General features: G+C 37.6%; 1 pseudogene; it reads left to right on the forward strand.

Moving 5' to 3' along the window:
* Window positions 1-1,708: 1,708 nt before the first annotated feature.
* LOC149184831 (non-structural maintenance of chromosomes element 4 homolog A-like) overlaps window positions 1,709-24,105 on the forward strand; it is a 68,309-nt pseudogene continuing 45,912 nt past the window's right edge.

Here is a 24,105-nt window from a genome sequence, read left to right on the forward strand (position 1 = left end):
GCAACTAATGGCCTTTTCACAGCCATGAGACTCTGTAAGGGTTGGGATGTTTCAAGTGCTTCAACTCCAACTTTTCTACCATCTCTGTGGACACTAAGTTATCAGTACTACTACTGTTAATAATTAACTTACAACACTTACCTCGTGACTTACAAATTGTTCTAAACAAAGCCTTCCGTTGTGTCTGTTCGGTGACCTCCTTGACTGGTTTTAACAACACCTTGTGCAGCACCAGGGCTTCCCCTGTCTCTGGAGCATTTTCTGCTTCTTGGGGAGATGTCGCTACTTCTTCTGGTTGTGCAACATATGCACCCCGTTGTCCAGCTTGATTTGCCTCTGGACATTCAAATGATCTGTGTCCCCATTTATGACACTTGTAACATTGATAACCAGCCCCTCTTCCTCGGCCATTTCCCTTGCCTTGCTGGGATGACCTACCGCCTCTCGCATTATCACCTCTGTCCACTGATCCGGAAGTTCTGGAACTGCTGCCTTCCTCATTACTACTAGCAGTCCGCCCTCTACCATATGACTGGCCTTTTCCCCTGTCAACTCGTCGTCCTCTCTAGGAATTCTGCCTTCTAGTAATTTTCTCTTCAGCTATCATCACACTCTGATACGCTTCTTTAGTGTTCTTTGGAGATAAAATACTGATTTCATCTAAAATTTCTAATCTTAACCCATTTACATACCTGGCTGTTCTTTCTGCAGTATCCTCTGTATATCCGGCTCGTAAGTTCACTCGATAGAACTCCTCCATGTACTGCCTTACCGTCATTCCTTTCTGTCTCAGATTCTGCACTTGCTTGTGTAGTGAAATTTGATAGTCTTTTGGCAGAAATCGACCCTTCAACTTGGCCACCATCCTTGACCAGGTTTTAATTGGCATCTTGTTCAATCTCTTTCTCTCCGTCTGGACACTATCCCACCACAAGGTTGCGTGTCCCTTCAATTTCGTCACAGCGAACCTAACTCTGCGGTCGTCGCTGACTTCCTCACACTCGAAATACTTATCCATCTCACTGATCCAATCCAATAAAACCTCGATAGATAGGCTGCCGTCATAGGTTGGGAGTTTTGGCTTGGGTTTACTGCTTGCCACTAAAACAAACCTCAACAATCTCACTTCTGCGGTATCACCTTCCAGTCCATCTGTTGCTGCTTCAGTTTCCTCTTCACTGTCATCGCTTGCCTCTGGGTCTCTTCTTCTCCCTACCTCAACTGCCTCCAAACAGGTAGCAAGAATTCTAATCTCCTCTCTCAGTCCTTCCTTTGCTATCCTTTGAACACTTCTGCCATGACCTCGCCTTTCTCTTTCCATGTCTTCAATCAATTTAACCTGCTCTGATACCACTTTGATGGGACCAGCCCAACACTTTACAGTCTGTCGTAATTAAAATGATTATGTGATGTTTATATGTTTGATTGAATAATTTGGTTGTGATTACACGTGGAAGGAATGCACCATCGGATATTTTGGGTTTGTATTATGTGGCATTCAATTACATAATAATGAATGGGCACTTGCCTAAGATTTCGTATTCCCACTCATTCCTATGCCTGAACCCTTTGTTCGTCGTTCATTTTGGTCATTTGTTGTTGGCTTGTCGAGGGTTTGCACCGCTATGCTCTGCAAGTTTTGGTGCACAGCTTTGCTGCGAGTCTTATGCGCTCCTCTGGTTGTGTCTGTAATGGCTCTTTGCTGTGAATGTGGTTGTTCTTAAACCTTGGTTCGTTGGCAGTTGTGGTTTGCCCTGTAGCCGCCTGGGTAAGTGATATTTCTGTTGTGGTTTGTTTTCCTTCTGCTGTTGGTTCAACAGGCCACCGTATTTCAAGTTTTGTGCTGGTATTTCTCGTTCTGGTTGGCAACTTAGTGATTGGCTTGTCTCCAGGCTCAATTCGATGGCATTCTTTCATCCTTAGCTTAAAACACAGGTAGTCTTCCTTCTCTGTTTCAATTTGTGACTCTCTTTCCACAGCTTCTGACTTGGTTTGCTCCTTCGTCTCCACAGTTAGTCAGAACTTTGGGTGGAATGTCTGTCTTCGGCTCTCACTGCAAATTCTCAGGTAAAGTGGATGCAATTTCCATTGGTTGTTCTCTCCAGGCTCTGTACTTTCACTTTGGCAACAATATATTTTCTAACACTTGTGTGTCATTCGTTGTGCAGGTATTGAGGGTTTGCGGTTGGAGGTCTTGGCGCTGTATGCCTCAGTCTTGTCTGGTAGGCTCTGCTTCTTTGTATTTTCTTCAGTGCTCGGTCTGGTTTCACTTTAGGCTGTCTGGTCGTATGGCTCAATGCTTGTCAATTGACTCACGCTGTGAGTGATGCTCTATCGTTTTAAGGTCTGGACTTCCACTGTTTCATTGACTGCCATCTTTTGTATACAGATGCAATTTATTTTGAAACCCTCACCTAAGGTTTGTCGTTCCAGGGTCCGCGTGTCTATAGCTATGTATGAGTAGGTGTTTGAAACCCTCACCTAGGGTTTGTCATTCACTATTTGAGCGTTTACAGCTTTATTTTTGCAGTACTACTATTTAACTGTTATACACTGGACTTTGCCATTTCGAAAGAAAATCCTTCAGGAAAAATATAATAAGATTTGGTTTGGTTTACCTGAATGACATTTGCTTTTGGTTTACTCTGAATTCGTAGCCTGAACTGCAGTTATGATTCTTCAATATGCTTGTGATGTGGTGTATGAACGTGCACGAATGTTGTAGATACACTGCCAATTTTATATGACTGTCAATTTATATGTATGGTGGAAGTTTTCATCCAGCCGTGTGTGCTTGGTCTGTGCCGAAACTGTTTGTATCACTCTTGGTCTGTCTTCACTGTTTGCTCCAAATGAATTATAAACCCTTGTACTGTATCTGTTCTTCTGTCTCGTTATGAGAATTGGTTCTTTCTCTCAGGAAACAAGAAAAAGGAATTAAACTCAATAATCTATATACAGTAGGTTGTCTATTCAGATATTTTTCAATTGGAAAACACAATAGAATACAATAGAACATACAGATGGACAGAACTTAGTTTCTCTGTTATTGTTATTATTCGAGTGCGAGAGGTATTGAACCCCATACATGACTTTTGCTGTTACATTTATATGTTTATGGTTCCAGTTAATGAAACTGTACAATTGCTTTTCAGTTATAGACTTTACAGTTACATGGTTATTAGTCATTTGGTTTTGTCCTTATGACAAGATGTTCCTTTTAAACAAATTTGTCTTTCTCTTTCTAAAATAACAGGACAATTATTAATCCATGACTTATTAGCAACAAACAAACAAATAACCCTAACCGATCAAACCTACCCTTGACTAATTTAGAGATTAAAATAAAAATAAAAATCCTACCTCCTATTCTGTCAACTAACATAAAGACAAATAAAAAGTTAACTCAACTCTTCGACCTGGCAGAGATCGACACCTGGTCATGGTGCCTGAGCTGGATGCTCCTGCATCAATTAAACATGTCACCTACTTGTTCATGGGCTTAGAATAGATAGTGACAAATTGTTCTCTTAAGCTAAAAATCTAGCCATGTTAAGGATTTGTGTGGCCCATGCCAATTGTGACCCCAAGTGATTATCATTAATTTATCAAATAGTTGATTGAAACGATATAAACATATCTATTATCATAAAACACACTCTCATCAATATAAACAATATTATTTGAAAAACCCTCATAACAATGAAGAAAATTAGATGATCTCAATGTAAGCCATAGGAAAAAGTACAAACAATACATGTATATTTCTTAACTAGTTCTAGTTTAAAGGTCCAATGTGTTTAGATTTCAATAGTTTCTTATTCTTGCAATTTACAAAAGTGAAATATTAAACTTAGATTAATAACATTATTATTATTATTTTATTTATTCTAGATTAAATAGTAAATATGCATAGTTTCATAGTTTTAATTAAATGAGTAACTTATTACATTATATTAATAATTAAGTATATTTAAACCAAATCAAATGTGAAGATTTAATTTTATTAAAACTATTTAAATTTTAGTTTTTGTTTCTTTAATTTATTATTTTTGTAAAATAATTAAGATGGGATATCTTCAAATTTATCTATATATATATTTTTGTAATTTACCAAAAAAATGAAATATTAAACTTAAATTTTTAATATCATTATATTGATTTTAGTTCATCTTTGTTATATATAGTTTTATCTATATAAATAACTTGTTATATTATGTTGATAAATATATCTAAGCCAAATAAAACTTTTATTAAAATATTATATGGTTGATTTTTTGAAAGCATTTAAATTTTGGTTACTTTTAAATTTACGTAATTTTATAAAATAATTAAAATATAATATATTTAAATTTATTTATATATTTATTATGTAATAATAATTTATAATTTATAATTTATAAAAATAGTGATTTTTAAATTATTCATTATATATAAAAATATTTTAGGAATTAATTTATATTTATATATCTATATTTATATATTTATATATTTATATATATATAAAACTGATTTTACCATAACAAAATCTTTTATTATGTAATTAAATAGAACATTATTTTGGTTATGCCCAATCAAAACATTTAGATCAAATGTAATATTAAATATATATGATAATGTTTTTACGTATATGTGTTAAAAAAAGCTGGTTTTGATGATTTGTTACCCCAAGTCAAATTAAAAGGTATTTACTTACAAAATATACTAAAAACTAGTTTGACAGCGGGATCTATGATCAGTACTTGGCAACAATAATGAAGTAAGTACGTGGAGTATGCTTATGGTTTCACTTAATAAAATATTTTTCAAAATAAAAAATATATATGACATTGCATCTATAATTATCATGAACGGGCCTGGAGTATGCCCTAAAACTGCTTCTGCTTGGCTAAGAGCTCGTCTTCCTCGGACGTAAGGAAACAGGTTAACGGCCCAAGACCCAGAGGCATCTGGCAGGAGTGAAAGCCTGCTCCCTTACGGACCACCAGCGGGTTATTTCAGGTGGCGTGGTTTTCCTTGATAACAGTGATGTGTCAACTGACATTTGCGGATAGCAGCCAGAGATGGCTGTCCTCACTGTTGGTTTGACAAACTGAGTTTGATAGGTTTTTCCACCTTTTGAAAAAAAAAAAAAAAAAAAAATTATCATGAAGGATGGAGTCATAGTGAATTTAAAAATAGTTTATTAATTTTAACAAATATAATTAATATAAATATTGACAATAATATTGACAATATTGAAGTATTTATTAATTGATTTGATTTTGATGTAAATATTTATTGTTAGTATTAATTGATTATTGGTGACAATTTTAATTAATTGTATAGACATTGGGGAGATATTATATATTTTTTAATTTTTAATTTTTATAAATATTTTTTTTTCCTTCTTCTGATATATGTTTGAAATCTCATGAAGTTATTCACATCTTACATATTAACCAATAGAAAAACAGAAATTTAAATTTTAAAATTTTTAAAATTGTTTTTTAATTTTCAAAATATTTGATTTAATGTTAGAATTTTGAAAAACTTTAATGAACTTTATAGATTTTTTCAAAAATTTCAGAGTTCAAAGCATTTTGACCATAAAATGATTACAATATAACTAGCTTTTTAGTAGGTATAACAAGATAGTTGACGAGAAGCGAGGCCCTTGTAAGATGCTCAACCAAGAAGGTGTGCACCTGATCACCAGAATGCCAAGATATGATGTTGGGTTATGGAAGTTAGAGTTGTGAGTGCGAGGGAACGCTCATTTAAAGCATGCATGGTAGACAAAGAGATGATATATTTATCATGTGAGTAGGAGTTCCTTAGGTGTGAGATACATCAAGGGAACTTACAAACTCACACCATGACTTAGCCGAGACAAAGAAAGTCTAGGTGGTAGGGAGATAGAGTGAGAGGGGATGCAAAATTTCGTGGAGTATAACTGGGAAAGCTAGGATTGGGAGATGGTGAGGGTTTCGGACTGCAACAGGCTCTAGGTTTGTGTTGAGGGGTTCCAGTAAGCCCTTGAGGCCATTAGAGCCCTTTATGATAATGTTTGGCATCCATGCAACGCAAATTACTGTGATGCGGTTTGTTGACATGTGTTTTTCGTTTGGTTTGCAGATTGCAGATCACCTTTATCATAGCAGCCAAGGTCAATCGTCTAAAAGGAAAAGGCTCTACAATGATTGGAATACACTTGATGAAGTCATCTACAATCATAGATTCGCCCTCCAAATGGTTGGATCTAGACATCTTCACATTTATATGATATTTTTTGAGTCGGTTTGGTTTCATAGCTATAATTTCAAGTTCCATGCTTGCATGGCCTCACATCTGTGCTTATTGACAACAACTTGTGGCTCGGATCGGAGGCGAGGGAGCTTTCTTTTCATGATTCTTTGGAGGTAAAGCTTGGATCAACCTCCCATTGATAAGAAAGCTAAGGTCTGTGAGTCAAGTTTGTTTGGGAAGATATTTTTACAACAGATCTAGAAAGTGTCAGACAGCCGAAATCTAGATTTGGATGTGAGAGATCTTTTTCAAATCTTTGTGAAACCCTTTGATGAGATAGTCCAACAATTTGTTTTGGGCAAGGGAGACTTTTTCCAATTTTTTGCAAAAATCGCACATGGATGTTTGATCCTCATTAGGGTTTGGAAGGTCTTTCTAGTGCAAGATTTGAAAAGGGAGATGCATAGAAGATCAGGCATTTCAATGGAGATTCAAAGCTTGATAATTATGGTAGATCTATTCAACATGAATTGATGCTACACGATTATGCAGTTGAATGGAATTCATCCATGATCATCAACCTGCAATTGTGAGGGTTGCACCTAGATCTAGTTTCCTTAAGGGATTTGTTTCGGTTCAGGGACAATGCCATGGATCCACTTCTTTCAATGACGCTCTCAAAGGGAAGATTGAAGCGTTTGTCAAACCTGAACAGGCTCTAAACATTCTTAATCCCTATATGGTGGAACAGATGAATAAAGTCTCGGAAATGATAGTAGATCTATCAGATATTAATGATCTATGAATATCCTTCCAATCCCAGGGAATCATTTGTAGATTCAACGATTTCTAGCCAAAACTAGTGGACCTTTTTTATGGATTTACGCAACATGGATAGTAAATTGTGACATTCACCTATGCTCTAGAGGTTTCTTCTTCATAAAATTTGAATCTTTAGAGATCAAAGAGTATGTTTTATGAGAGTGATGTAGAACCAGCTTAAAAGACCACTACAACCTACAAAATTCTATTCACAAACACCTAAAACAAAGCTTAGACAAACCATAACCAGATTGAAACTATAGGTCGATCATGGGGAGGACAATCCGCATCAACAGTTTCTCCTTTTGCAAAGTATTTAAAACTAGTTTAAGATGTTCCAGATGCTCTTCCTTACTCCGACTGAAAATTAAAATGTCATCAAGATAAACTATCATTAATTTTCCAACATACTCCTTTAAGACTTCATTCGTTAGTCCCATAAAGGTACTCCGTACATTTGTGAGCCCAAAAGGCATCACTAACCATTCATACAACCCACTATTGGTCTTAAACATAGTCTTCCATTCATCCCCCTCTCTAATCCTTATTTGGTGGTATCCACTCTTCAAATCTATTTTAGAAAAATATTTTGACCCACTCAAACAATCCATCAAATCATTCATACATGGTAAGGAAATTTATACCTAATAGTGATCTTATTTATTGCTCTGGAGTCGGTACACATGTGCCATTCACCACCTTTCTTTGGACTAAGTACTGCTGGTACTGCACATGGACTTAAGCTCTCCCTTATCAGCCTTTTATCCAACAATTCCTGTACCTAGCTTCCAACTTCTTCATTCTCCCGAGGAGTTAACCTATATAATGCTTTGTTTGGAAAACTCACACCAGGTGTTAGATCTATGTGATGGTTGACACTTCTAATTGGTGGCAATGCATTTGGTCATTCATCAACAATAATAACAACATAATCATTCAACATATTTTTAATTTCCACTAGTAGATTGTCTAAATTAGTAGAAGTCAAAATTACCTTGGGTTTTCCCACAACAACAAACTTCATTCCTTCCTCCTTTCTGACTTCCCGCAACAATTATTTTCCACTTATGAACAAAACATTATCTCCAATTGCTCCTTTATTTGGTTCAGCAATGTGTGCTTCTTCCCATCCTTCTCTAAGGTATATGTGTTCCTCATGGCATCATGAATGGCTTTCCTATCAAACTTCCACAGTCTTCCCAGTAATATATGGCACACATCCATAGGCATCACATCACACAATATGCCATCTTTATAGTTACCAATTTGTATCTCCAGTTTGCATTATTCTGTCACTAGAAGTTGATGTCCTTTATGTAGCCATGACACCTTGTAAGGAGTAGGGTGTACCATCCTAACCAACCCTAATTTCTCAACCATCTCTATGGAGACCAGATTATTAGTACTCCCACTATCAATCACAAGCTTGCAACATTTATCTTTAGACTTGCATATAGTCCTTCATAGAATTTTCCTCTGAGATGGTTCATTTGCTTCCTTCTTAGCCTTAAGCAACACCATTTTTAACAATAAGGACTCTCCTATCTCAAGTGACTCTTCTTTCCCCATGACCTAAGGGTTTTGTTCTTTTGTCTCCACTATATTCACATTCCTTTGGTTTTTTGTTTTATTTTGAGGGCAATCCCATGATCCATGTCCTAATTCTCCACATATGTAACACCAAATTTCTCTTCCTCGGCCTCTACCTCTGGGTACAAATCTCCCTCTACCAAAGTCTCCTCTCTATGGTGGTCGACTACTAGAACCTCCTGCTTCATTCTAAGAGTGTTGGAACCTTGGTCTGGAAGCTCCTCTTCCTGTTGCTGGACTTTTACCCCTACTCCTCTAATTTTTTTTCCTTGATATCTTCTCCTCTGCCTTCAAAGCTGCTTGATAGGCATCTTCAATTGTCTTCAGACTCAGTAAACTAATTTCATCTTGTACGTCATATCTTAAGCCATTGATATATCTGGCTACCTTTTCTGTATCATCCTCAGCATGTCCTGCTCTAATGCTCAGCTTGTAAAACTCCTCTGTGTACTCCTTGACAGTCATTCCTTTCTGCCTCAAGTTTTGCAACTGTCTAAAAAGGTTCAACTGGTAATCCTTTGGCATGAATTTACTTTTTAATTTACTCACCATTTTATCCCACTACTTGATCTTTGATTTTCTCTTTCTTTCTTTGGATAGTTGTAGCTCATCCCAACAGATGGCTGCATGGCCCTTCAATCTGGTAGCTGCAAATTTCACCTTCTTTTTGTCTTCGACCTCCTCATAGTCGAAATACTTGTCTAATGAACTGATCCAATCCATCATCTCTTCCACATTAAGGCCTCCTTCATACATAGGTATTTCTATCTTTGGTCTTCCACTAACTTTTTCCAACATCTTGAGGACTTTAGCTGTTTCATTTTTTTCGTCTTCTTCTTCCTCAAAAGATTCCTCTGTAGCGCTGACATCCCCTTCATCAGGTGTTCTCCTCTGAGCAGTTTCCATTGTCTCCATTCTTTTGCGAAGATGTCGAATCTCATCTAGTAAAACTACATTGGCTACAAGCCTTCCTTGACCTATGCCAGCTCCTCTCCTAGGTGGCATGTTTGCTGAAGTTCTAAGAGCAGAACTCAGTTCCTATCGGCTCCAATACAAATGATGTAGAACCAGCTTAAAAGACCACTAAAACCTACAAAATTCTATTCACAAACACCTAAAACGAATCTCAGACAAACCATAACCAGATTGAAACTAAAGGTCTATCATGGGGAGGACAATCCACATCAATGGAGTCGATTTGAGGGCTCTCTGGCTTGAGGAAAATAGATTAGTAGGTCCCTAAAAAAAGCACAACGTTTTACACAAAAACGCAACAATTTTTGGCAAAAGGTAGCGCCAAGATGGGAAGCACAACGCTAACTGACAAAAACGTAGTGCCAGAAAGAAAAAGGCAGCACCAAGCTTAGGAATACGATTTAACTAAATTTTCTTCTGGATTTTCTTTTATAGGGTTTCCTCCTTTGTCGAATTGCTGAGGCATGATCTACAGGATTGGAAATAAAATTGTGAAGGTTACCATCGGATCAATGCTCAACCAATTTGTGGTTGTGCAGAGGAATAGCTTCTACGACTATGATCAAGCCAGATCTTGATCCTGTGCGTATGGTTTCACTATGTCACAACGTTTGACTATCATCAACAACCCAACAAAACTACTCCATGATCAAAATCAACAGAAAGCCTCTGATACCCAAAAAAAATAGAGTTTTATTCATGAAAGTGGGTCTTATCCCATCTGGCCCTCGATGGCTTGATTTTTCACTCTCCCTACTCTGTCTCTTTGTCTCCCCTCACTCGAGATTACAATCAGAAAACCATATCACTAACTAACAACCTCCTTCCACAAATGAAGGAGTTTACTATTTTTTTAGAAACCAAATCCTATCCTAACTTAATGATCTAATCTACTTGGCTTGATCTCCTCGCAGGGAGGATCAACTTGCCATTTATTCCTATTTTATCCAGCATTTGAAAACAAACTAACTACTACACAATTAACAATTAATAAGAAAATTAATAATCAATTTTTCTCCCCAATCCTTGTTAGCCACAACATGTGAACACACAATCACATTGCTAGCTAAGTCTATATGCTCATGCATTAGAGAGGGTCCATTGTTATGGGGAAATGCAGGAGTTTTTATCACCCCATGGTTCTCAAAATTCGATGCAAATTAAATGGTGGTCTCCAAAATGTAAGTTTGTGCAAGTTTGCACAATCTTACCCTTCATTTCTGTCATAAATAAGTACTAGAAGGAATTGGTAACATACTGGGGATATTCATCAAAATGGATACACAAACAATTGAAGAATAAATCTACACTATTTCTAGAATTTGCATAGAAGTAGACCTCACCAAAGGACTACCTCACTATATTCTTCTAACACAACAATCAGTGTTGGACCCAACTTTTAGATTTTGACAATACAACTTTCAGGTGTCACCTCTGTCTACAAACTTGACATTTACAAAACACTTGTTCTATGGAAAAGAAAGATCCATGGAAGAAAAAAACTAACTAAAAATCCCAAGGGATGGAAATTTCCATAGCAGCAACCAAAAGAAGAAGAGGAAGAGTAGGACTTGGGAAATCCCATAAATACGAAAAACTAGAATCCACGAGAGCCTTTAGTAAATGGAAAAATTAATCAAGATGGTACCATGCTAACAAGCTCGCATACAAGTATAGTAGGAAATTCAATACAAGCAATGTAGACAGACAAGGAGATATGAGGATTCACATTCCCCCATTCATCAGAAATCGTAGACTCAGACAAGGAAAATCAAAGGAAGATAGAAGAGAACTAGCTAGTTATTATAAAAACCATTCTCGATCATGGAGGATGGAGAAAAGTAGATAAGAAGAAAGGGATAAAAGGGTAACTAATTATTTTTACTTAGTCCCAAATTAATTTTTTGTTTTTTTTGTCTTTCTGGGCACTAGCTTCTTTTGGTTTTGCGAGATGCATTTGGAGATCCTACAACATGTAATTTTGTTTTCTTAAATAAAATTACAATTTTTCTTTGGGGTAGAAAAAAGAGTGAGAAGGGATGCTATTTAAGTAAGAGAGATAGGGGAGAGAGGGAGCATGAGATTGAGTGGTAGAGAGATAAGGTGGGAAGTAGAGAGGGAAGAGAAAGGGGGCAGGGAGAGGGGAGTGAGCCAAGGAGAGAGATAGAGCAAGCGGTTTGCTGTGAAGGAGGCACTGAGGGAGGGAGGGAGCAAGGGAGAAAGAGAGGAGGGGGTAGGGGGGAAAGCAGAGAAAGAGGGGGGAAGAGGGTGGAAGGGAGTGAAAGGTAGATGTGATGTGAGATCCTACCAACCTGCGAAATGATTAATGGTTGGAGTGTGCAAACAACATTAACTCATTTACAATTTCGAATTGCATTTCCCATTCACAAAATCTCCAACAAATTTCTTATATAAATTTTTTTATCTTCTTCTGAATTTCAAAAAGTGAGTACATACATTGATAGAGAATCATATATATAATTCCTCTTATATCATTACTAAAATTTGGATGAGTTGGAATTTTCCAAAAAGGAATCCAAACTCCCTGTTTTTTTCCACAAAGTCTTAGATTTCTTCGTATTTTTTCCTCCTACAAATCTAATCTATTTTACTAAACTTAATAAAAAAACTAATTCCATCTATATCCACAAAATTAGACAAGATTTCTTATTTTTTCTAACATAATTCATATCCAAACTTTATTATCTTTAAAATAAAACAAAAATAATTTACTAATAAAATAAAGGAATTTAATTCCTTTCATATTTCATTTGTTTTTTTTTCCAATTTTAAGAGTAAGATGCTCCACATCAGACTCCCGGTGAAAGAAATTTTCCACGAACTTTTGAACATCTGTGCGATGCTTGGACATCTCTGGAATAGTCATCCAAGTAGCACCCTCCAATGACTAATTTATCCACTTCACCAAAGACTGAAAGTATTATTTTCCTCTAGTTTTCTTCACCACTTTTCAATCTAATAGACAATCAATTTCCTTTGGAGTTTTTTTGGGCAGTTGCTACTTCCATTCAACGATATGAACTACTTGACTAGAAGACTCATCATCTGAAACTTTTCATGTTCCTTGAAAGGAATACAAATTAGAAACATTAAAAAATGGGGAAATACCAACATTGCTTGAAAGCTCCACTTCATAAGAAATTGAGGAAAATTTCCTTAAAATTTTACAAGGTCCAATCTTTTTGAGTTTTAACTTATTGTAAGTTCCTGTAGGAAATCTTTCTTTCCTCAAACGTACCATGACTAAATCATCAATCTCAAAGTTTTGATGCATTCTCTTTGAATCAACCCCTTGTTTGTATTTGGTGTTGCTTTCCTATAGTTGTTGTTTAACTATTTCTTGCAATTCTTGCATGCTCACTACAAATTCTTCACCTTCTGCACTTCTTACAATCTTGTTTTCCAAAATTTTTCAATTCATAGAATCCCCTTGGATGCATTCCATACAAGATTTGGAAGGGACTCATACCTGTATTTATGTTGGGTGTATCGTTTTATGCAAATTAAGCACGAGGAATAACTTGATCCCATTGTTTGCGAGTTTGACTTGCCAAGCTTCTTATGATGTTTCCCAAGCTCCTATTCACCACTTTTGCTTTCCCATTAGTTTGTGGGTGATAGGATTAGCTAAAATTAAGGTTAGTACCCAACTTCGTCCATAATTTTCTCCAAAAATTAGCAACAAACCTTGTGTCTCTATCAGATACAATGCTTCAAGGCAATCCATGCAACCTTACCACCTCTTTAAATAACAAATTGACAACATTGGTGGCGTCACTAGTTTTTCTACAAGGCATAAAATGTTCCATTTTAGAGAATATATCAACTACAACATTGATAGAGTCATTACCTCTTTGAGTCCTTCATTATCCTAATATAAAGTCAATTCTCACTAAATCTCATTGCCTAGTAGGAATTGATAATGGTTGATATAGACCTATATTTTGACTTCTTCCCTTCGCATGCTAGAAAATCCTATATTTTGAAACAAACATTTTCACATCATCTTGCATGCCTAGCCAAAAATAAAAATAAAAAAATCATTTGAGAAAAAGTTTTATCTTGCCCAAAATGTCCTGATAATCCTTTGTTATGCTTTTCCCTGATAAGAGTTTCTCTCATAGAACATTTGGGTATGCACAATCTGCTATCTTTAAATAACAATCCTTCCTATAACATAAATCTCAACCATGGAGTTCTATCACCACTAATTGGATTTTTATAAGCAACATATGCATCTTTAAAATCAACATCTTCCTTCTACATCTCCTTCATTTTATCAAATACTAAAGTGTTGATTTGAAACTCATGCAAAATCATATTTATTCTACTTAATGCATCAACAAACTTATTTGATTTACCACATGTATGCGTGATGACAAATGTGAAATTTTGCAAGAACTGCACCCATTTAGCATGCCTCTGATTCAATTTGGTCTGACTATTGATAAACTATAGAGCATCATTTTCAGTATAAAGAACAAACTCTTTCGGCATAAGATAATGCCTCCATTTTTTAAAAGCATGAACTATAGCATATAACTCTTTATCATAGTAGGAATAATTTTGGCTTACTTCATTTACTTTTTCACTGAAATATGCAATTTTCCTTCCTTACTGACTTAGGAAAACTCAAATAGCAGCTCCACTTGCATCTGTCTCATCTTGAAAACATTTGTTAAAATCTTCTAAGGCTAATACAGGTTATTTAGGTATCCTTTCCTTCACAATTTTGAAGTTTCTCTTAGTTGCTATATTCCATTTAAATGGTTGTTTATTCTCCTTGATTGTGTCAACAATGGGTGCACACAAACTACTCAAATTATTTATAAAATTTTGGTCGAAAATTGCATCACTGTGAAAGCTTCTATCATGGTGATCCAAATGCCTAGCTCATATCCACTTTAATAGGCTTGACAGATGTTATGGGAATAAGTACCCTAGGGCTTTGGGTTAGAACCCCAACAAAGTAGAAGAAAACTACAAGAAGAAACACTCATACAGCTTAGGAAAAATGCTTATATAATCAAACTATGTAAGAGTGAACGTACCCAATTTTCCTTCATTCAAGTAGGTCTCGCAGGGTTCAAACCCTCTACAACTCCCAATGTTCTTCAAACCTGAAAATCATTCAATTCAAACATACATAGTAGTATATAGGTGAAGTATATTCACAAAATTGACTTTATATCATATAAACAAATGACTGATCATACATCAAAACAATGTTCATGCATGAATTACAACACAATTTGATGCATAAACAAGGTTAATTTCGGAAACAAGACAACATTTCTTTTATTGCAGTAAACTATAAAAAACATGGAGAGAATTCACCTGAGTCTTCTTTTTCCCGCTCCAAGTAGAATCATCCTCCAGATTCGTCCTATCCTAGCCTTCAACAATCTTCTTCCATAACCAACACCATGATATCTCAAGCAAGAGGGAGAATATCTATAATCAAGGAAACAAGGGTTTCCTAAAGCTTGGGGAAGTGCATGAGGCACAGGAATTCATCAGACACAGTCAGGGATAATCTCAGTTTAATAACTCTATCTCTTCTCCTTAATGCCTTCCCATGGAAGTCTATTCATACTTCTCCCAATTAGTTTTTTGGTTGGGAAATAGTTGGGCCATGGGAAATAGGAGGTAATCAACAGGTAAAACCCGTGAACTCCACCCATAATTAAGGAAATTTAATTTTTTTAAGAGTTTTAACACATATACACGGGTTAGGTATTGACTGACCCGCGTGTACACACTTTTATCTCAGGGAAAAGTAGTGTACAAGGAATAAAACATTGTTTTTAATATATTTGGACCAAGTCTTGAAGGAGAGGTTGCCCTAGGCCATAAACCAAGCATCACAAATACCAAGGGTGGTAAATGGTGCTATAATAACAGACTACCTACAAACCTTTTATTTTTCCATAAGAAAACAAAGGAAAATACTATGGGAAGATATCATGTGAAAATACCATGGTAAATAACATGGGGAGATTCCATCCATTTTTACCATATTAAGAAAAGAAAATATTACAAATCCTTCCCCCAAAGATTATTTTCCCTCAAGAAATATGCATCTATATACTAATATGAAGATTCCATACAAACCATTGTGCTACCCTATGCTTCCTTATTAAGTAGACATGAATGGATCCTCCAATACCTGGATCCCAAACAATGCTCTGACTAATCCTACCATCAATAGATCCACCGAGATCCCAATACCATCTAATTCCTGGGACTTGTGGGCTATGATACCACCTCATCCTTCTATCACTATTTCTACTTAAGAGTCCATGTTGCGATATGCACTTGGCTAAGAGTATTCTCCTTTTGATGGATAGAAAATTTGAACTGCTCTAAAAAGGTGGCCAGGCACAATACTGAGGGCTTTGAAAAAATTAAATAAAACGCCCAACTTTCTTTGCAAAAATCATCACAAAGTTTTCTAATGATCTTCTATGTTTATTTGCAGGGTTTTGATCTACAAAAATGGATTGGAGGGAGCGAGAACACGAAGAACACGATATAGCAACTTTGAATCATCTAGAGACACTACAGGATTTGAGAGATTGTGGCCTATACAAATTGTTCGTCTTCCTAGGCATGAAGGTCCAACTAGATTTGCTGGAATGGATGGTGAGAAAATGGAATGTGTAGGAAGAGAGCTTCTTGATTGGGGATCATAGACTCATGATATATTCTAATGGCATATATTTCCTGACTAGGCTCTCATGCTATGGAGTTCACATTCCTTTGTATGGGCATAGATGAGGCGGTGAAACAACTACCACTTACCTACTACAATATTGTTCTCCAGGGTCCGAACTCAAAGACGAATGAATTGATATCAAAACCATTGATAGGATTCCTTTGAGGACTATCACCTTTACCGTTGCACGATTATGTGGGAGTGAAGCATTCCACTTACTCACCAAGGCTTGGATGCAGATTTTTGTAGAGTGCTCACAACCTATGATATTGAACTGGTGTGAAGGGGTAGTTTCCAACCTTAAAGGGAAACTAACTAGAGTGAAAATAGGAAAACTCCAAAATTTTGGGTATGGTTCCATTGTGATCTTGTTTTCTCTAGAGAGGATCCCCCTTCTTGCCCCACAGGTAGCCATATATGCAGGAGGACCATGAAATCCTCGTATGTTGAAGTGAGTTACATTGATGTCACACCACAGAGGTGGTGATGGCCCAACTGTTCGATATACTCTTGATTTATTTGGATGGTTGGAACGTTAGATCATTATGATCGAGAAATTTCCATATGAAGGCATGGATTACACAGGTGACCCAGATATCCCACTTCTGGTTGGAATGTAGTTGGGTGATCTGGGTAAAAATTTCACATTTTAGTTGTTTTGTATTTTTCAAATTTTTCTTGTTTTTTGACATCAAAAAGTAACTATTAGAAATAATCATGCAGATGTCAGCCTAGTGAGACCAATAGGACTATGCCGATTCAAAAGACGTAGTCAGAAGCCAATAACTCCTACAGTATATTACCTCGATGCAACAGAGGATTTGATTGAGTTGGAACACAACCTAGAAAAGTTGACCCTTTTCTCTCAGACGTCGGGATTGATGATTTGCCTCTCTGTTATCGTAGGCACACAGTGGGGGTTCCTGGACCAATTAGTCTCTTACTACAAGGATTAGCTCGCGATGTTTTCTGCTACCATGATTCTCATGCGTAGCTTCCTGTCATAGGTATAGATTTTTTTTTTTGATGATGTATCAACATGTTTGGATAATAAAGCCCATGGGGCCTCAGGTCTTGATGTCATTTTGTAAAGCCACACTTTTTACAGACATTTTAACTAATGAAAACTACTACTTATTATCTCAGTTTATCTTATATAATATGTGGATAAATATTGTCTTTTATTTTTATAGATGCTACAAATTAGCAATGCATCAGTAATCAAATGTAACACAAGATAAGTATGAGAAGTAGCAAAAAATCATAAAAAGATGCTAAAAAATTTCCATGCACAAAACATAATACAACAATTTACAATGTACCCATGTGTTGTAGCTGCTGCAACACCCTTCAAAATTTTGGCTTACACTCAATTTCAAAGCCTTGGTATTTTACATTGTTGTTGCAAGCACTAGAGCTCATTTCATGAGCTTTCTTGCAGTGCTTTAGTCCCTTTTGCATATTGCGTTAATTGTCGTCTTTTGGCATGTTTGGATGTCATGCAATGTTTGCAAGCCTATTATGATGGTTTCAAATTTTTTTTTTGTGTATATGAGTTTTTCTAACCATGTAAACATCTATCTCAGCCATACACAAAGTCTTCAGCACTGTCACACAAGCGTTGTCATGGTCGTCCTAAAGTCTATCTTAAATGTCGCACTTGTTGTATCTTGTCATAAGGGAGTCACAGGGAGGGAAATTATTTTTTCATGTTTTCAGATGATCTAGGTTGTCATGTTGTTAAAGGATGAAAAGTCTATGATCACAATCAAGGTTCATCACAGTTCATCTCCTATCCCATACTTAGTCATTTTCAAAAAATCTTCCCGCCCAAGCAACTTAGCTTCACCGAGCCCCACCTGAACTACACACTATGTAGTATCATCCCTCTAAGTTATGCCCCTATTGCATGATACTATGCAATGTGCAGTTCCTATTCCCCAGGGTTGTTGCACTGCGTAATTCTTGTGCCCAACTCCCAACCTTGACCCCCAAAATTGTGCAGTTATGTCCCGTAGCCTAACTTGAACTGTGCACTTCACATCTTCAACCCTCAAGGTCTTCCCCTAACTACTGGAGCTATGGAATGCACAAAATCCAAGCCTCCCTTAACATCCAAAACTACACAGTTTCCTTTCCCAGTGTCCATTCCCTTAGCGTGACCACACTGTCTCCAAAAATTGCGTGGTCCTTCAGGCCTCCCTGAGCTGTGTATTACATAGTTTCAGAGATAAATCTCCCCCCCCTGACTACTGGAACTGAATAATGTGCAATCATTGAGCCCCTCTTCCAAGCCTATCACCTTTCCCAGGCTTAGTTGATGGATCAAAATCGATCATCTTAGATTAGGGTTTTTTGAATTGATGTCATCTCATCATGAGTGAATTGCAGGAACATGTACACTATCATGTCATGGAAATATTATGGAGAAGGGGAAGGAGGGAAGCATGCCTAAAGACTCTCTTTTAGTTGAAGTCACAAGTTGATCAACCAAGAGAAAGAAAAGGGGCACAAGTTTGCGACCACCATTCAAGACTAAAGATCATTGAATATTTTGCATCACCAAGCCATGCAGAAGCGAAGAGAAAAAATATTCAAGAAGAGATCCAGAACTTAGCAGCAATGGTGACTTGACATTACCACATAATCAAGCAGTCCATGTCAGTAGTGTCATGTCATGGCATATCATAAGTGGTCATATGTCACATCACTATTATGGACCATGTATATGTAGAAATTATGACTGTAGATTAACCTGATAATGCAATATAACTAAAGCAAAATACTTTAATCTACTTCTACAATCAATTTTGTGGAAGTTTAAAATATTTGAGCAAGATCAAGCTGAACACATATAACCAGAAGCATAATCAATGCACATGAAACAAAGAAGAATACTCAAGGGAAAGCCTCAGCTAAAAACCCCACTATTTGTATTATCATACAAGTGGAAATATATGAGGATTACACAAAGCCTTAGTTCTCATAGCTAGCCAGCTATTAGTACAATCCCTCCCAGATACTTACAGACAAAATAGACTGCTCATAAGCCTTCTTCTCTGCCCTCCAAGCTCCTATTTCCTTGCGTTGTTTCTCCTAGGTGATCCTAATATTACCAAGTGTAACATTGATCACTCACGCTAATATCACACCCTGTAAAACTGCACAATACTCAAGGAATGAATTCCTTCTACATGCATGAGTTTCGTTTATAGGAAAACTCATGCAACTGATAGTACACTGTCCCTGTCTTTAATCTCAACTGGGTCATTCTTAGAATAGACATGCATGAGTTATTGATGAGAGAATCTTCAATTATCTGGAGTACACTAGTTGGATGCATGCATGCATTAACTGACTGAACTCAGAATTAGTTCCTCAGACAGTTTGGAACTAATTTAATTGGACTTAACTCAATAAATTGAGCTAGCTAATTACAACTCAAATATAACTCAATATTATCTCCTTAATTAAGGGATAATCTCCTTAATTTAAGGGATAACTGTTGCATGACTTCAGAAATTCTTCTAGCTTTAATTTCTCCAACTAATTAACTCAAGATGAATTAATTAATTATTTTTCAAGCAGCTAGCAAGACTAAATTCGAATTTTAATTCTCAATTTTAGTTCAATGACAAATTAAAATTGGAATATTCTTGTTGCCACATTTCAACACTCCCTCTTAAGAAGAAAGGGATTATCTGCCACCCCGATCCTGTCTCCATGGAGCTCGAATTTACACTTTGACAATGCCTTTGTCAAAATGTCAGCATCTTGCTCCTCTATCAAAATATATTTTAGCAACATGATCCTCTTCACTACACAGTCTCTGAGATGATGATACCAGATGTCGATGTGCTTGGACCTATCATGAAATACTGGATTCTCAAAGAGTTTGATACAACTCTGATTATCACAATAGATCACAGTTGGATCCATCCTCTGATCAAACAAACCAACTAAGATTTTCCACATCCAGATGGCCTCAAACGCTGCCTGACTTGCAGCCATGTGTTCAACCTCTGCCGAGCTGAGTGCAACCAACCTCTGTTTCCTGCTGTACCAAGAAACTACAGCTGCCCCAAGGTTGAAAATCCCTCCTAATGTGCTCTTCCAATTTGATGGACTCCCTGCCCAGTCTACATCAATGAAGCCTTGTAGCTTCACTCCCTTTGTCTATTTGTACCATAAGCCATACTGAGATGTGCCTTTGAGGTATCTCAATACATTCTTTGCCACCTTCCAAAACATTTTGGTAGGCTGAACCATCGCTTGACTCAGCTGGTTCACCGCATAGCACAAATCTGGTTGTGTGTTCACTAAGTACATTAGTGAACCCACAAGCTACCTGTACATAGTAGCCTCTACTACTTCTCCTGAGGTAGTATCCTCCTTCCTCCAGTTACCTGCTAGAGGAGTCTGCACGGGCTTGCACTTCTCCATGTGGAATCTCCTGAGTATCTCGTTGGCATACTTGCTCTGAGACAAAAACAACTCCCCATCCTTCTACCATACTTCCATACCAAGGAAGTAATGCAGGAGACCCATGTATTTCATCTCAAATTCTCTTGCAAGGTCTTCCTTGCAAGACATGATCAATTGATCATCACCTGTCAATATGAGATCATCAACATAAAGTACAATGATGTGGTATAGGTTCACGTCCGCTTCACTCTTTCTGAAGCCCAACCCGGTGAAGTAGTTTTCTATCCTGGCGTACCAAGCACGAGGTGCTTGCTTCAACCTGTACAAAGCTCTCTTGAGTCGGCACACATGCAACTCATGATCAAAGGTCTCAAAACCTTTTGGTTGCTCTATGTACACCTCTTCCTCAATCTTACCATTGAGGAATGTAGTCTTCACATCCATCTGATGGATCTTCCAACCCATCTATGCTGATAGTGCCAACATCGATCTAATAGCTGAGTACCTTGCTACAGGAGAAAAATTCTCATCATAGTCAATCCCCTCGACCTATGAGAAACCATGGGAAACAAATCTTTCCTTATGTTTCTCCACACTACCATTAGTAGCTTTCTTTACCTTATGAAGCCAACGGGAACTCACAACTGACTTGTTCTCGGGTCTTGGAACCACATACCAAACACTCTTACTAACTATGGAGTCATACTCCTCCACCATATCATCAACCCAAATCGGCTGCTGCACTGCTTCCTCAAAGGAAGACAGCTCAGTCTCAACACATTCTCCAACAAGGGCCATGTATCCAGTGTACCTCTAAGGTGACCTCCTCTGTCTGTGCTGAGAAGATGGTTCTCCCACATTCTCTCTCGCATCTGACAACAATCTATCATCTTCTCTTGTGCGCTTCCATCCATCTCTGGAAGACTCTGCTTGAGTGGATGTCTCCACTCTTGGATCCTTTGCATGCAATTGCTCCACATCAGTGTGAGGCTCCTCCTCCTTAGGAACCAACATTTCCTCCATAGCCTGTAGTTGGAGCTCCCTCTGAAGGGAAATTTGCACAGCCTTCTGCTCAGCAAACTTGAATGGTAGGCAAGTACACTCGATAGTTGTGGGGTGTATCAATGTACCCCACAAGTATCCCCAACTTGGTTGTTAGCTCAAGCTTCTTCCATGCATCCTTTGTCACATGGAAATATACTGATGAGACAAAGATCCTGAAGTGACCCACATCTGGTCTCCTACTTAAGAAAGATTCCTCTGGTTTCTTCATCCCAAGTATGTGATGTGAGCTTCTATTCTACAAAAAGAATGTTGTGTTGCATGCCTCAGCCCACAAATGAAGTTGTAGGCCTTGGTCATGCAGCATCACCCGTGCTGCCCCTACAATAGTTTTGTTCTTCCTCTCAGCCACCCCATTCTGTTGTGGGTTATGAGGTGCTATCAACTCTTGTTTAATTCCTTCCACTGCACAGAATTCCTTAAACTCTTGAGAGACATATTCTCCACTTTCGTCACTTCTCAAGGCCTTGATCTTCTTCCCTGATTCTTTCTCGACCAAAGCTTTGAACTCACAAAACTTTGAGAAGGTTTGGTCCTTTTTCTACATGAAATAAATCCAACATTTACGAGAATAATCATCAATGAAAATCACATAATACCTTTGCTTCACTGTTGATGCCGTCGAGAATGGTCCACATAGATCAGTATGAACTCACTCTAAGGTTGCTTCTGCTCAACTGTCTCGATCATGAAAGGAAGACTTGGCATACTTTCCCAAGGTACAACCTTTGCATTGTCAAATTGCTCAAGTTTACCTTTGGGAAGTCCTGTTGATATCTGCTACATTATCTTCAAGGCCCCATGATGCAAATGGCCCAACCACTTGTGCCATAACTCACTAATGTCTTGTCTTTGCACCAATTCTGCTTTCGAACTCAATGCTGCACAATCATCTACCTCTAGTTTATAGAGATTCTTCACTCGAATCCTGATCCTCTTGGTCTGACCTGTGGCTATGTGTCTTAGAAATGCCTTTCCTTTACTGAATGCAACATTGTAGCCCTTGTTCTCCAACATCGTGATAGATACCAAGTTCTTCTTCAGTCTAGGCACATACTTCACATCTATCAAGGTGAGAGGAGCTCCATGCTCCCTCTGAAAGGCAACTGTGCCGACTCCTGAAACACTGTACTTTCCATCATCACCCATATCTATGCGCATCTTGAGGTATTTCTCCTCCAAGGTACTAAATAAAGTTTTATCGTCGGTCATGTGGAATGAGGCCGGTCATGTGGAATGAGGCCAGTCATGTGGAATGAGGCTCCACTGTCAAGATACCAAACACAACCCACCATCGATGACACCGTGCATGCGATGAGGGTAAATTCCATTTCGAACTGAGAGGTTAATGCCTCACCTTCCGATCCTTTTGAGGATCCCTTCTTGGACTTCTTCGATGGGCAATTAGTCACATAATATCCCATCTCGTGACAATTAAAGCATCTCACTTTAGATTTGTCAACCTTCTTCCCTCCATGAGAAGAATTCAATTTGGAATGGGAAGACTTCCCTTTCCCTTTCCTTGCCTTACTTGCTAAGGCCAAATTTTCTTCATCATCATTCTTTGATGAATAACCATCTCATGTGCTCCTCCTGATCTCCTCCTGCATTAGATCCGACCACAGGTGTTCCCAATCCGACAGTTTCTCCCTTCTATTCATGGAGTCCTGGTATCTATTCCAACTCTTTGGAAGGCTGAGGAAAGCGAGGCTCACCATATCGTCATCGACAGTAGTTATTCCCACACTGCTATGCTCATCTCTCCAGGTGGTGAGCTTGTTCAGATATGTGGAAATAGTATCGCCCTTCTCCATCTTGATTCTTTGAAGCTTATCCTTGAGCACCAATTTCCTCTGGTCGCTACTATTCTGGTAGAGGTCCTTCAATGTCTTCCACATTGAAAATGGAGTATCCTTCCCATGGAGAGTCGAGACAATATTGTCTCAAACTCCCTCAAGGATGATCTGTCTCGCATTCGCCACACACTTCTTCCACTCAGCCAACTCTTGTGCATTAGTTGAAGTTGGCTTTTGGATTTCCTGATCAATGAATTCCTTCAAGCCATTTTCTTCTAATACAGCCTCCATGCGATCTTTCCATGCTATGTAATTCGAGCTATCATCCAAGGCATACTCTAGTCTCAAGCCATTGAACGCCATTGGCCAACCTTGAATTATGATAAGAATTCGATTTTGCACCTGCAACCCTGAACTTCAAACTTCGAATTATCTTCTCAATATATTTTTCATAGCTCTGATAACCTT

The sequence above is a fragment of the Pinus tabuliformis genome, chromosome 3_2 (assembly GCF_031772625.1).
Source record: "Pinus tabuliformis cultivar Carrire ecotype Pingquan chromosome 3_2, CPIR1, whole genome shotgun sequence".
Lineage (NCBI taxonomy): Eukaryota > Viridiplantae > Streptophyta > Pinopsida > Pinales > Pinaceae > Pinus > Pinus tabuliformis.